Source organism: Sus scrofa, chromosome 14, assembly GCF_054392235.1.
Source record: "Sus scrofa isolate SSC_HxYL_T2T_F1_AM1 chromosome 14, Sscrofa_HxYL_maternal_Yorkshire_Landrace_v2.0, whole genome shotgun sequence".
NCBI classification, from domain to species: Eukaryota; Metazoa; Chordata; class Mammalia; order Artiodactyla; family Suidae; genus Sus; species Sus scrofa.
Window position 1 is genome coordinate 58,577,954 of NC_139396.1, and position 15,236 is coordinate 58,593,189.

A 15,236-nucleotide genomic window follows, 5' to 3' on the forward strand; every position below is an offset into this window, starting at 1 on the left:
CAAACTATTACATTTAGTACGGATAAGCAATGAGATCTTGCTGTACAGCACAAGGAACTATATCGTCTCTTGGGATAGACCATGATAGACGATAATATGAGAAAAAGAATGTGTGTGTATGTGTATGTGTGTGTGTGTGTATGTGTGTGTATGGCCGGGTCACCATTGCTGTACAGCAGAGATTGACACAACACTGTAAATCCACTATACTCTTAAAAAAAAATCAGGGGTGGTACACCAAATACATCACATTTTGCAGGACATAGTGACATCCATCTGAACATGTGTCCACTAGAAACAAGTAGGATGACCACACCTGTACGTGCCTGATGAAGAGTAGCTCTGTCTGAGAAAGTGATGAGGACACAGTCAATGTAACTGCAGTAGAGTGTTTTAATCCTGGCTATCAGCATCTTAAAGTATGCACAGAGATCAGATCCCTGGGGGCTCTGCCTCTCTTTCTTCTTCCTGATCCTTCCTACTGTGCCTTTGAGCAAAACTCCACATCCTCAAAGACATAGCTAATGCTGGGAGATGTGATTGGTTAGAATCTGGTTGTCTTGCCAGCTCCCATCCCCAGAGCCATGCTGAAGGGTCTATTTATCCCTGAGCTACTGAGTTTTGTAAGCCTGGTGCATCTCAATACCTGCTACGTGTCTTAGAGGCTGAGTAGGAAGACAGAGCGTAATTTTGAGGAAGGCTGTCATCCCCCACCAGAGCTGATGGCAAATGATTTCCCCTCCCAAGATCTCCAAGTAAAAATCTCACTTCTTCTTGGTTCAAGCCTGAAATGGTAATATTATAGATTTATACAGGTTAATGCCTCCCAACTCTGTTTCTAAAAGTGGCTGTTGGTAATGAAGCCAGATTTTACAAATGAAAAAGCAGAGTGGCCAGCAATGTGGTCCCACTGTATAGCACAGGGAACTCTATTCAGTTTCTTGGGCTAGAACATGACAGAAGAAATATGAGAAAAAGAATGTATATATATGATGTGTATATATATGTGTGTGTGTATGTATGATATATATATGTCTACTGTTATATATATATGTTATATATATATAACATATTGTATATGACTGAGTCACTTTGCTACACAACAGAAATTGGCGCAACTCAAATAAACATACATTTGTAACGTAAAAAATATAGAACTCTCAGTAAAAACTTCATTTCAGATGAACAATTAATATTTTTTTAATATAAGGATGTCCGTTGTAATACTTGGGTGTATACTTATACTAAAAATTCTTATTTACCTGAAATTCAAATTTCAGAGTGTCTTCTATTTTATCTAGCAATTCTGAAGAAAGGAGAAGTTTAACAGTGGTTGGCATATTGGTGTGAATTAATTCGACAGGTCCGCTATGTGCTTAGCAGACAGACAGTAGTTTCTAAAGGAATGGGATCTTCCTGTAAAGGCCAAGGAGATAACATTTTTGACTTTGGAATGCTGTTCTGAGACAGACTCTAAAGCCACAGCAACAACTGGGGGAAAGAATGTTGTGATCAATTAGCAATGTCTGCCATGGGTCTAGGATGGAGAAAAAAGTATGCAAACCACATGTTTATAGCCATAGGTCAGATTCACATTGATGTATAATGAGATCACTGGGGGTGTTGAACTTGGGGTCTTTTTTTTTTTTTTTTAATGAGGAAGAAGGGATGGAGAAGCAAGGTTTATCAATGAATGTGTAAAAGAAATGGAAATTTGGCTGAGTCTTTAAAAAAAGAAACTGGTGACTATATAGAGACTATGCTTTCTTCCTTATTGATCTTTTGATTCTTTTTCTTCCCTTAAATCAGCTCTCTTGATGCCAGGCACCCAGCAGATGCTAGCCACATGAACACCAACCCAACACTTCACCCTTTCTCCCACCAGGCAAATCATGAGTAACCTAAGTTCATGTGATGGCAAAACTGTTGAGCCTATAAAGATATTCTTTTTGCAGGCATTCACATCACTGAGTTTTCCTGCTCGACCCAAAATCTGAAGGCAAAGTCCTTAACCACCCACGCACTTCCATTCTCCTGCAACACTGAGAACTGTGGCTCCTTCCAGGCTGCAAACATGGACCAGGGAGGAAGTCAAGAGCCACCCTTAAATGGGAATATGCCCACCTCTGTGCACATTCCAGATGGCAGAAGGAACCCATTCATCAAACTATGAAAATTCCCCCTGCTCCCCAGGAAGAAGGACCATGAAGTGCTTATAAATACATGTCTTTAGGTTTAAACAAATTGCATCATTATTTTTATTTTTTGAGGGAGGTCCATGTGAAGGGAGCGAGAGACATGCTTGGGTATTTGTCCTCATACAATACATCCCTGGGCCTCTTGCTGTTTCCGTATCTTCTGCCCAAGCCAACTGGCCTGCCCCATGGCCTCTCAACAGGAGAGGGGTGCCAATTCCTAGCATTCTATTTTCATATTGTTTGATGATAAAAATCGCTCCAGCAGGACGAATGGCAGTGAACAAAAACAGGAAGCAGCCCCCTGATTAGATAGGGACAGGGTGCCTGTGGAGTGAAAAACAAAATGACTAAAATGATGAATGAGGGGACCATGGATGCTGCCATCCCCTTCCTGAACAGGCCAAGAATAAGTGGGAAGAAGAAATCAGGGAAGAAGTCATGGCTTGGGCTATAAGTAGGGGTGAAGGAGGCTTGTCCAGTAGCATCGCTCAGAGGGTACCTTCTGAGTTGCCTCTTTGGTTAAGGCCATTAGGACAACCATCTGGTGTGTAGCCACTTCCTTTGAAAAGCTCACTTGGGTAATTTAGCATTTTGCTTTGAAAAGTGGAGGTCCTTTGAAATCTAGTCTTGGGACCTTAGCCAAAATTGAGTCACTACCTGTGTTGTCCCCTTATGACTCTGGGACAGTGGTTCTCAACTGAGATACTTTTGCTCTCCAGAGGATACCTGATAAAAAGTATGGAGACATTTTTGGTTGTTACAACCTCCTTATTTTATTAAAAATAAGGGTCACACTAACCCAGCATCTTACTCCAATTGTCTGGAGTTAAGAAAGAGCTTATAGACCAATCCCTGTTCATGGTCCCCATTAAGTAGCCTGCAGGTGATGTGCTCCCATGCCCAGGATGGTCCAGGGGAGGAAACCTGACCCACAGGAGACCATCCATAATGTTGGCCAGCCAACTGTGTGTCACAGAAGACTCTGTCTACCAAGATGTGATTCGAGCCATAAATCTCACTCTAAGAATTTAGAATAAAGCAACCTGCCAGTTAATGGAGGTCACTGGGAGTAGAGAGTTCATGATGGAGAGTGATGAGGCCATAGGGCCAGCCACCCAGAACAGTCACTGGTCAGGTTCAAGGAGAAAGAGGAAGACTCCAAAGGGAGCAAAGAGGAGAGAGGCCACAGCGTCCCCCAAAGAGAGGAGTGGTGGCTTTTGATTCCCAGCTCTCAACTCCAGATCTCTTAAGGTACCCTTCTCCTTCTTGTGTTGTGGGTCTGAAAATATTTCTCTTATTGTTAAAAATAATAGTAGTAATAATGATGATTGGTTTATCTATGATGAATAATAATCTTACAATAAAAATCCTCATAACTTGAACTTCTTTGAGTGAGTGTATAGTCCTCATACCTCAAAGAGCTCTGGTTAAAGTAGCTGCCCACTTGAGCACCACCCCAGATGAAAATCACTCTTTAAAGGAGATTATGGGAATGATAAATAGCCAAGAGATCCATATGGGCCCTCCTCAAGGTGAGTAAACTGGTGGACCAACCCAAAAAGCGTCTCTGTAAAGGAAAAAAAAATCTACTTCCTTTGATAGGATCTGGGAGATCTGGTAGAATGAGTACGTGTGTTATGATGATGTCTTTAGACTGTGACACACTTAAGTTTTCCCTCCCCCAAGTGGGGCTCAATTCTAGGAGATGACTAAGCTTTGGATGCAAGGAATATTGACTCATTTCATGCCCCCAAAGAAATACGATGGGACTTGCTAACTTAGCCTGGCCCAGCTAGAGACCAAATGAGTATTTCTGCCATTTTGCACAAAGCAAATTCCTGAATGGCTGATACACAAAAGTAAAGAGTTGCAAGATGATGGTATAAGAAAGTGTAATGGAATCTGTTTTTGTTTTGTTTTTGTCTATCTAGCATCCCACGCCTAACTTGTCTTCTAGAAACAACACTCCCTTTTTCTTTGAGAAACACATCCTCTGAGGTTTTGATGGGCTGAAGATCACAAGTTATCCCAGCCTCCTGTCCACTGGTGTAAGTATGTCACCCAAACTGGGTATTATAGACGCTCTTCCCAATGGCCAGAATGATTGGTACAGGAAGGAGGAGGGATTAACACAAACCAACAAATCACATTCCTTGCCTGGGATATTTACTAGATACTTTTTATTCTGGAGTGGCTAAGCTAGGATAATGTAAGCTTGAAATTGCCTCTGACCATTTCTCTCATTCCCCACCCCCTCACAAAGGAAACTCCCTTTCTATAGAAGAAAATGAAACCATTATAGAAAGAGAAATAGAGCTAAAGATGGAGAGAAGGAAAAATAGAAAGGGAGAAAGCAATTGTTGGAGTCCTTATAGTCTAAAACCAGATCCATCTCTGAACTTTACAGTTAGATGAGCCGACAAATTGTTTTTGGCTCTTTTTTTTTTTTCTCTTTAACTGGATTTCTTCCACTTGCTACCCAAAAGTCATGCATAATAGAGGAGGAATCTGAGAACATTTTAATGAAAGAGTCCAGGGATGAACTGTAAACTACACTCATACAATAATGTAGTATTATAAGATAATATTACAAGAAAGGTCTCCAAAAGAGACCAACATCCCCATCAGCCCTACCTCAAACCCTTCCACCATAAAACAAGAAGGGGTATAAAGTAACACTTCTAATGGGACTTTGCTAAAGGAAAAGATGTAAAAAAAAAGGGGGGGGGGTCCAAGGATCAGGATAACTAGTAAAATATTGAATTTAAGAAAATGATTATAGGAGTTCCCGTCGTGGCGCAGTGGTTAACAAATCTGACTAGGAACCATGAGGCTGCAGGTTCAATCCCTGGCCTTGCTCAGTGGGTTAAGGATCTGGCGTTAGTTGTGAGCTGTGGTGTAGGTCACAGACGTGGCTTGGATCCCCCATTGCTGGGGCTGTGGCATAGGCCAGTGGCTACAGCTCCGATTCGACCCCTAGCCTAGGAACCTCCACATGTTGCAGGTGTAGTCCTAGAAAAGGCAAAAAGACAAAAAAAAAAAAAAATATATATATATATATATATATAGTTTGTTTATTATGATAGGACTTCTCAGATCCTTTTGTTAAATATATAATTGGACTGTCCAAAAGAAATGTAGAATAAAATATAATATTCAAGGTCCAAAAGAAAGAAAGAAAGAAAGAAAGAAAGAAAGAAAGAAAGAAAGAAAGAAAGAAAGAAAGAAAGAAAGAAAGACAGACAGACAGACAGACAGACAGACAGAAAGAAAGAAAAGAAAGAAAAAGAAAGACAGAAGGACAGAAAAGAGGGAGGGAAGGAGAAAAAGCTTCAGACACCAGTCAAGAGTATTTCAGGGGAGGAATAAATTAGACTTTTGGGATTAGCAGATTCACACTACTATATATAAAATAGATAAACAACAAGGATTTACTGTACAGGGGACTACATTCACTATCTTGTAATAACCTATAATTGAGAAGAATCTGAAAAACAACAGATATGTAGGTGTATGTATAAGGAAATCACTGTCGTACACCTGAAACTGACACATCATTGTAATTCAGTTTTTTTAAGGTTTTATTTCTGGGCCATTTCAGGTTACCTTTCACGTCCCATCTCAATTCCAGAAGGCCAAGTGCATTATTTATGACAAATTACGTTGTACCCTCTGCTGACATTAGTGAGAAGGAAGAGTCCAGTGAATGGGGAGGGAGGACCTGGAGCATTCAGGTGCAGGGAGATATTCTTCTGACCCTTTCTTTCCCCCCTCAGTTACTTCCAGTTCAACAATTTAGCAATTCCTGAGCCTGCCCTGTGCCAAGCACTGAATGACATGCTGGTGATGCAGAAACAAACAAAACACAAAACTTATGTCCAGGAAACTCTAGACAGAGAAATAAATAAAGATATCTCAAGGCAGGGTGGATATTGTTAGGAAGGGAAGGAAAAGCTTCCTGGAGAAGAAGATGCCCAGGCTGACAGAAAAAGAAAAGAGGGTACTTGGAATTGATGGGGAAAACAACCAAGCCCATCCCAAGGCTATTCGCATTTTAGAACTGACAAGCCACGCTGTCCTGAGGACCCTCTTCTGAATATATCTGCTGCTGCCCCTTCTGTTGGCCTTCCAAAAGCCACATGGTTCAATTTTGCTACAGAACAGCTATCAGTGGAAATAATTGACATAGATTAAGCTATGGGCAGGCTGTATAGATCACGGGCCCAGATCTAATTCCTGCCTGGTCCACTCAATTACGCGGGAGCTCCTTACTGGAGAAGCAGGTGTAGTTACTGTAAATAAGTTCAACTTTGGGCACGGATGTCATTGGGTAACTGCATTTGCCATGCTTGGGTGATACATAAGGAAAGCATCAACAGTATGATTGTTGAGTTTGCAGAGACATAGCTAGCCCTTTCCTGACAGTCTGGTATCTAAATGACCTAAGGGTGTACTTACTGAGAAAACCAACTTAGCCTTCGCTTTATTCACATTGCTAACTTTTAAATAGGGTAGGGAAATACGCATGAATAAATAAGTGATTGTGTCTATCAACAAGACTAGACATTGGCAGGCTTGCAATGACTGTGGACTGCTGCGGGCAGGCGAGACAGGTAGAACAGATGTTTAGGGTCAGGAGTAATATTAGCGCTATGAAGAAGAATGTTTACTAGCTGTGCAACTTTAGGCCATTCAACCTCTCTGAGCTTCATTTTCTGTATCTGAGAATAAGGTCAATCATTTCTGTATCACAGAGCCAGTATGGGTCTGACATAATAGAATAGATGCAAAATACTTTGAATTTTGCAAAGTGCAATACATATCTAAGTTATTGTGAGTAAAACTTGGGAGAGGTGGTGAAAGATGGGGAGATTTGACTAGACTTAGTTATGAGATTCTAAGAAGAAAAACAACATCATAACTATTCTGACCAAAAGTACAAACTTGTGGTTAAAATATGAATAAATTCTAGGGATCAAATGTACAGTATGGTAACTATAGTTAATACTAGTGTCCTATATACTTGAAAGCTGCTAAGAGTGAAGATCTTAAATGTTCTTGCCACCAAAACAAAAACAAAAAACACAAAAAAAACACAATGGTAATTATGTGGTGTAATTAAGACATTTTCCCAAGGCTAGTAGCAAGCTGAGATGTTAATCCTGATAGATCTGGATCTCAAATTCATGCTACCATATCTCCCAATTACTTCTCTATGTTTGATCAGCTTGCAGGAATCAAACAGGAATTTAGCATAAAGAAAATGTGGTATACACATACAATAGAATATTATTCAGCCTTAAAAAAGAAAAAAGGACATATTGCAATAAGTGCTGACATGGATGAACCTGATAGGCATCATGCTAAGTGAAATAAACCAGCCACAGAAGGATAAATACTGTATGGATCCACTTAATGAGATACATAACACAGCCACTCTGAAGTAGAGAGGAGAATGGTAGATGCCATGGGCTGGAGGGAGGGAGAAATGGGGAGATGTTGCTCCATGGGTATAAATCTTCAGTTACCCAAGATGAATAAGCACTGGGGATCTGCTGTACAGCACCCTGCCTACAGTTAACAACACCACATTGCACATTTAAAAATCATTAAATGTCACGTTCAGTGTACTTACTACAATTTAAAAAGGGAAGAATACAGCCTCCCAAAGGACAAAATGTTGAACCTTAGCAGCAGAACATTGAACTTTTCTAAGCTTCTATCACTTCAACTGTTAAATGGGGATAAGACAGTAGTTACCTTGCAGGGTTATCTGAGGATGGAACAACATCACCCTTGCAAAGTATTTGGCATCGAGCCTAGAACATAATAAAGGCCCAATTAATGTTTGTTGTTATTCTTTTTGTTATCAGCATCAGAATTATCCCTCTTCCTCCAGGGCCCAGAGAGGCTGCCAAGAACTGATGTTCCCCCATCACATCCTCCTCTGTACCACAATCCCTTTCAAGCAGCTAAAGCTCTATGGCTGACAGGCCAGTCAAGATCTCCATCCTCCTTACCTTGGAAGAAGGAATAGTCAATAAAGTTCACAACCAAATAAAATATTCAAGGGACCCTAGGGGCTGGAGAACTCTTTAAACTGAAAATCATCAAAAAAAAGTTATTTTATCCTATCTAACAACAGTTCAGCTATAACAACAACCTCATTCTCAATTTTCAGAATGAACAAAGCTTGGATCAAGTTTTGGCAAGTTTTCCGAGACTATCTATATAGATAGATATGCAGATAGATAATATGATACCATAAGATGACACATTCCCTTCACATACAACTTTTTGCAGCAGGAGCCTAAAGAGGGTAATTTTTCAGAAATCCTGGAGGGCTTCATCAGCTTTCCAAAGGGCGTCCCTTAATCCTTTGATACACAAATCCTTCTCATTTGAAGCACCTGTCGTGTCAACTGCCCTGATGCTACCGCATTCTCATCCATCAAATGCTCTGCTTGTAATTAGAGCTGCTCTCCAGCAAAATTTTCATCCACTTTATGAAATCCTGCATCTTTTGCAAGATTTGCAATTCTGCTTTGCAAGTGTTTGCATCATATTTGCATTGTACTGTCAGATACCTAGAGCATCTGGCCGTCTTTGGTGGGGGTTAGTACAATAAAGATGTTGTGAACCAGTGCACAATTATGCTTGTGTAAAGTGGGGTGGGGAGATGTAAGTGATGAGTTTATTGGTAATGATTTTTTATATCATGACAGCATTTGCTTCCCTACAAAATTCTATACAACATGAGCTCAGACAACAAATTTCAAAATAATGGGTTCTCCTAAAACTTTGTTTCTAAACCTTGAGTACACAGAATATCATCTGGTATATGCTACACTTAATCCTCTTGGCTTGAGCCAGACTAAATTTCTGTCCATAAAAACAAATATTCTTAACTAAATCCTCCATACACTTGATCTCTGACACTAATTTTTTTTATTGTTTCATATGAATTATTTGGTTCAGACGTGCTAGAATTGTATAAATGTCCAAAAATTGAGTTTGGTAATAGTCTAAGTAATAATTCCTAAGAGTTGAATAACACTGAGCATGAAACAAAAGGGTGTTTATAGGCATGGGGTCTTTGTAACCTAAGAACTTATTATCCACCTTTAACACGGAAATGAGGTTATATCTGGAAGCAAAAAGCCATTTATAATATAAAGAAGAATTTGTAAGTGGATGGCCACTTATAAAATTAATACCCATTAAAATCTCATTCCCCACATAACTGATACACTTGGTGACACGGAGCAAATAATTCACCTCTCTTGTCTTCAGTTGACTCATGTACAAATTGCAGGCAAAATTAGCCCAAATTGAAGATTTGTACATTAGCTGACATGAAACTGGGTAAAGCTTTTCAATCAAGAAATTACAGGGAAAAGAAAGATATATGAAAGCAGAACGAGAGTTGTCTTTCACTATCAGTTTTTCTTCTCTACTCTATTGATAGAACAATCAGAATTTACATGGGCCATCCACTTCCAGCCTCTCTTGAAGCTAGGCGGGAATATGTAACAATGGGATGGAGAAAAATGTGTGCAATTTTCCAGCCTTGTCCTTAGATTGAAGGGGCATTTATTTCCCATCTACATTGTCCTCGTTCCATTGGCTGGACTACAGACTTGGTGGTAAAATACCTAGAAGAGTTAACAATGAAAACACCTGGATGACAATGAAGAAAAAAAAAAAAATAGAAGAAACCTGAGGCCACGAAAACTCATAGGTTCAGAGCTTCCAAACCAGCCAGTATAGTTTCTTATGTACAAAAAGAAGTAAGTATCTACCTCAATTAAGCTGCAAATATTTGGAATTGCTCCTCAAGCACCTGAGCTGTATCCTACCTATGATAGTATCATTTTCTTTTTATTTGTCACACAATTAAATACACTTTCATTATGCAACTCCCATGGACAAGACATTGAAGACAGCACCAAGAAGTGGCTCAGAATATGAGTTCTGAAATCAGGTTAACCTTCTCCAAATCCAGTTCTACCACTTCCTGATAATGTGATCAATGAAAGTGATTTAACCTATCTAAGCCTTGAATTGCTAATCTATAAACTGGGTATAATAAGAATAGCTACCTCATAGGATTGATGTAAGATGTAATGAGATAAGGTGTAATGAGATAATGCATGGTGCACTCAGCACCATGAGACACCAAGCATTCAAAAAAATGTTCATCCTGGAGTTCCCACTGTGGTGTAGCAGGTTAAAGATCCAGCATTGTCTCTAGCAGCTCAGGTCACTGCTGAGGCTCAGGTTTGATGCAGGCATTGCCTCATCTATGATGTGGGTTCAATATTATTATTACAGGGAAAAGTGTTTCCAGGGCTGGAGGAATCCCTGATCCTAAGTTCAGTTTGGGGATCTAAAGCTAAGGCAATGCCACCACTCAGGACTCATTCATCCAAGTTTTTGCTCATCCACTAAATGGATTTCCTTATAAAAAGTGAACTTGCTTCCTCCTTGGCAAGTTCCTAAATTTTCAGATGAAAAATAAATTGGAAGACTGTGATCTCTTACCCTTTAGATTCAGTTTTGATTTGGGATATGGATGTCAATGGTACAGACAGGGCCGGCACATCTTTCCAAGACAGCAAGGACTATTCAGGTCCTGCTAACCAACCTGCTTACCAAGTGCCTGCCATGGGCTGGCTCCAAATCACAGGGAACTACATTTCCCAAGCTCTTTTGCCTCTGGCTTTCTGATAGTCTCAGCCAAGGGGAGGCACTGGTGGGAGACTGGAAGGAGGGAGAGAGAGAGGGAGGAGGAAGAAGCCAGGGTATTTCTCACTCCACCCACCCATTCTGCTTTAGCAGAAGCTAAATGACCTTGGCTCCACATAGATGTCCTGGCCCCTGGGCTCTGGTAACACAAGCTTCTCCTTTTGTCCCTTTTCCCTAAGGGTAGTAGTGCCTCCCTGCTCTTAGTAATATCTAAGCTGCCTCATTTTCCTCCGTTTGCCTCCTCAGCTCTTCCATCACTAGGGATTCAATTCCCTGCATTGAATTCTCTCTGCTTGAAGGGCCTTTAATGATGTCTGCTTTCAGTACAGACCCTGACAAATATAACATGGTAACTCCAGTGCTGAATGCACTGCCTTGCCTGTGCAGGGGATTCAATGCACATTTGCTGAATGAATAAATATTTGGAGCAGGAAGATGTTAATATAATCACTCTGAACTCAATCTCCTGACCACTCTGAGGAGCTGTTTGGCCAAAAACACCTCTTAGGGGGTACTCACAAAGGCCCTTAGCTGGCTCAATCACTGAATTTACCAAAACATTCATCTTTCAAAACTCCATTAATAACCTTATCCTCAAAAGTAGTAAATCCCACACCCTTAGGTCCTAAACTTCCAAAGGCAGTGAAAAATTTCTTCTGGAGACTTTCTCTTCATAGGATGATCTAGCTGAGAGCAGGATCAGCAAGGGGGACAGAGGGGGAGAAGATGTAGGGAAAAAAAGGCACAATTTCTCTAAGAAGTTATTTATCTCTAGTCAGCCACGACACCACTGGGGACCAGCACAATATTTCAATATTTGTAAATATCTGTTTGGCCCTAAGAGGTCTCTCCCATGGAAACAGCTAATAAACCAAGCTGCCTGAGTTTACTCCTTCTGCCAAGGCACATTCCAGAGTCTGATTACATTGCTGTTTTATTATGGAGAAAAAGAGAGAGGAAGAGAGAAAGAGAAAGAGCCCAACTCAGAATCAGTCTTCTAGGTGAATGAGGTCTTATCCTAGAGAGCCAGGATGACAGAGGCACATCAGAATCAGCACCAGCCCTCTCCCTAGAACAGGAACTGCCCTCTTGACCTGTGGTTCCAAATTGTTCCGGCACATCTGGCCAAGCAAGTGGCCACTTTACCAAGTCTCCAAACAAAACCTGGAAGTGGTAAGTAGGCGGAACTCTCTCCAAAAAAGAGAACTCTCAGGCAATGTCAGTGCTGCTGGTCTCTGTGGACCACATTTCAAGTGACAAGGTGACATTGTCATCTCTTGTTGATGTTTAACAGTCAGAAAGCCCAGGACCCAAGAAGTGAGATGGTTTCCATACAGTCATAGCCAATGCATGCCTCAGAGGACATGAATCCCACCCCATGTTCCACTCAAAATACACCACCTTTCCAAGACAGTACATTTCCTCCAAATTTCAAAATGGGTACCCTGGAGTTTTCCCAGAGGATTATTTGACTTGCCTTATTAATTATTTGATTTCATTTTGTTTTCATTTATCCCAAGCCAATAAACCCACATCGTGTGTGTGTGTGTGTGTGTGTGTGCGTGTGTGTGTGTGTGTCTATGATAACACTGTAACTAGAATCATGGATTTTTAGACTTGGAAGTGACTTTGAAGTTTGACCCCCTCTAAAATAACAATGAGAAGATTTTCTCTTTACCAAGCACATACTATATATGTTCTATATGTACTGTTCTTAGTACATTGCCTATTTTATTTCACATGGTAACTCTGACCAAAGTGTTCCCCAAAATGCCGACCTCACAATACACTCCCTAAGCTAAAGATTCTGTGGTCCAAAAGAGTTTGTAGAAATGTAAGCTACTGGATCCTTTTCATGGGGGAAAAAAAAATCACAAGATGAACATGAACGTCTGGTAGACTCTGGAAAGTTCTGCAGTTAAGAAAACCATTGCATTTTTTTTTTATATAGTGATTTTTATTTTTTCCATTATAACTGGTTTACAGTGTTCTGTAAATTTTTTATTGTATAGCAAGGTGACCCAGTCACACATACACGTATACATTCTTTTTTCTCACATTATCATGCTCCATCATAAGTGCCTAGATATAGTTCCCAGTGCTATACAGCAGGATCTCATTGCTTACCCATTTGAAAGGCCGTAGTTTGCATCTTAACAAGCTTTTTCTCAAACATCTCTGTCCACAGCATCCTTATTTCCTGAAATCCAATTACCATCCTGCTCCCATTCTAAACCAGTGAGAAAGCTCCATCTTATATGATATGTTCTCTGGCAAATTTAATTAAGGTAGAGAAGGCCTCTAGCATCTTAGAAATGAGTTTTCAACTATCAGTTATTAATGAGGAGCTGCCTAACCCTTTCTTAACCAGAAAAGCAACAGTAGAAAATACCCCGCTTTTTAAGAGATTTAAGATTCTCTAAATGAAGTTTCCAAGTGGCTATGTGGCAGGTCTTCACACACATCCCTCACTCCTCACTTGAGCCCACGTCAGCCTCAGATGCATTATAATCGATATTTAAACAACTACAAAGGTGAAGGTTGACCCTGAGCGTCCTTCCCATCCTTCCCCACAGTTCATTAGAGATATTATCTGTGAGGAGTAAACAGGCGAGTCCCGAAGTCTTGGCCACCCCAGTGTGATATCAAACAGCTGCTCACAGGCTGTGGCAGCAGCTCCCATATTTCTCCTTGCTGTACTTACTTATAGCAAGTTGAGCTTCCTGGCAGGGGCAGTGGTGGGGAAGGGGTTGGGGGAGTTGTCTTTGAAGTTCAAGGGGGCACTGTGTATGGTATGCTTGGGAAGGAAAACAGATTCATCTCACATGGAGAACATCTTTTTCCATGAGAACTAAGTCTTTCTAGAGGAAGAGGTATCATTCAGCACCTCAAAGAATTAAAAACAGTAACAAGAGTAATCCACATGATATTTATTAAGCGCTCACTGGTGTCAAGCGTGGTATCAGATCCTGCCAGGTTTAAGTGCTTACAAAAAGGTAAGAACAATAATGATTCCTTTTCGCAGATGGGAAAACTGAGGCTGGGGGAGGCTAAATGACATGCAGAGGTCCTAAGGTAGGTGAATAGTAGAGACAGCTTTTAGTTTGGTTCAGGACTGATTTCTTAGTGCCAAAACCAGGGCTAGAACAAGTTACTTTGCTGATGGAAGGGAAAAGAATGGGTCCTCCAGGAGTTCTTCTTACCCTGGAGAACACAGGCAGGGTTTGATTGGAGGGGTTGTGAGTCTCAATTCCACTCTCCCCTCTCCAAGCAGGGAAGGTACCTGCTGATGGTGGGGAGGGAGGGAGGGTCTGTGTTCTGGCTGCTGCATTTCCCCATGGAGGGGGTGTTCACTTCACTGCTCGGGAGAGGAAAGCCTGGGGACTATAGGTATAGCAGGGAAGACACACGACATAAGGATGGGACCTGACAAATAATGTGGGAACCTCCTAAAATAATGCAGAGATACTGGTATCAAAACAGACAGACAGACCAATGGAACAGAATAGAGAATCCGGAAATAAACCCTGACACCTATGGTCAATTAATCTTTGACAAGGGAGGCAAGAACATAAAATGGGAAAAAGAAAGTCTTTTTAGCAAGCATTGCTGGGAAACCTGGACAGCTGCATGCAAAGCAAAGAAACTAGAACACACCCTCACACCATGCACAAAAATAAACTCAAAATGGCTGAAAGACTTAAATGTAAGACAGGACACCATCAAACTCCTAGGAGAGAACATAGGCAAAACACTCTCTGATATCAACATCATGAATATTTTCTCAGGTCAGTCTCCCAAAGCAATAGAAATTAGAGCAAAAATAAACCCATGGGACCTCATCAAACTGAAAAGCTTTTGCACAGCAAAGGAAACCAAAAAGAAAACAAAAAGACAACTTTCAGAATGGGAGAAAGTTCTATGTATATATTTCTAAGGTGCAACCGACAAGGGCTTAATCTCTAGAATATATAAACAACTTATACAACCCAACAGCAAAAAAGCCAATCAATCAATGGGAAAATGGGCAAAAGACCTGAATAGGCTGTTCTCCAAAGAAGATATACAGATGGCCAGCAAACACATGAAAAAATGTTCAACATCGATGATTATAAGAGAAATGCAAATCAAAACTACCATGAGATACCACCTCACACCAGTCAGAATGGCCATCATTAATAAATCCACAAATAACAATGCTGGAGGGGCTGTGGAGAAAAGGGAACCCTCCTGCACTGTTGGTGGGAATGGAAACTGGTACAGCCACTATGGAGAACAGTTTGGGGATAC

At 40.7% G+C, this 15,236-nt stretch overlaps 1 long non-coding RNA gene across 7 annotated transcripts in view; it reads right to left on the reverse strand.

Moving 5' to 3' along the window:
* LOC110256790 (uncharacterized) overlaps positions 1-15,236 on the reverse strand; it is a 396,755-nt gene that overhangs the window by 280,679 nt on the left and 100,840 nt on the right. The gene's annotated exons all lie outside the window — the stretch shown is intronic.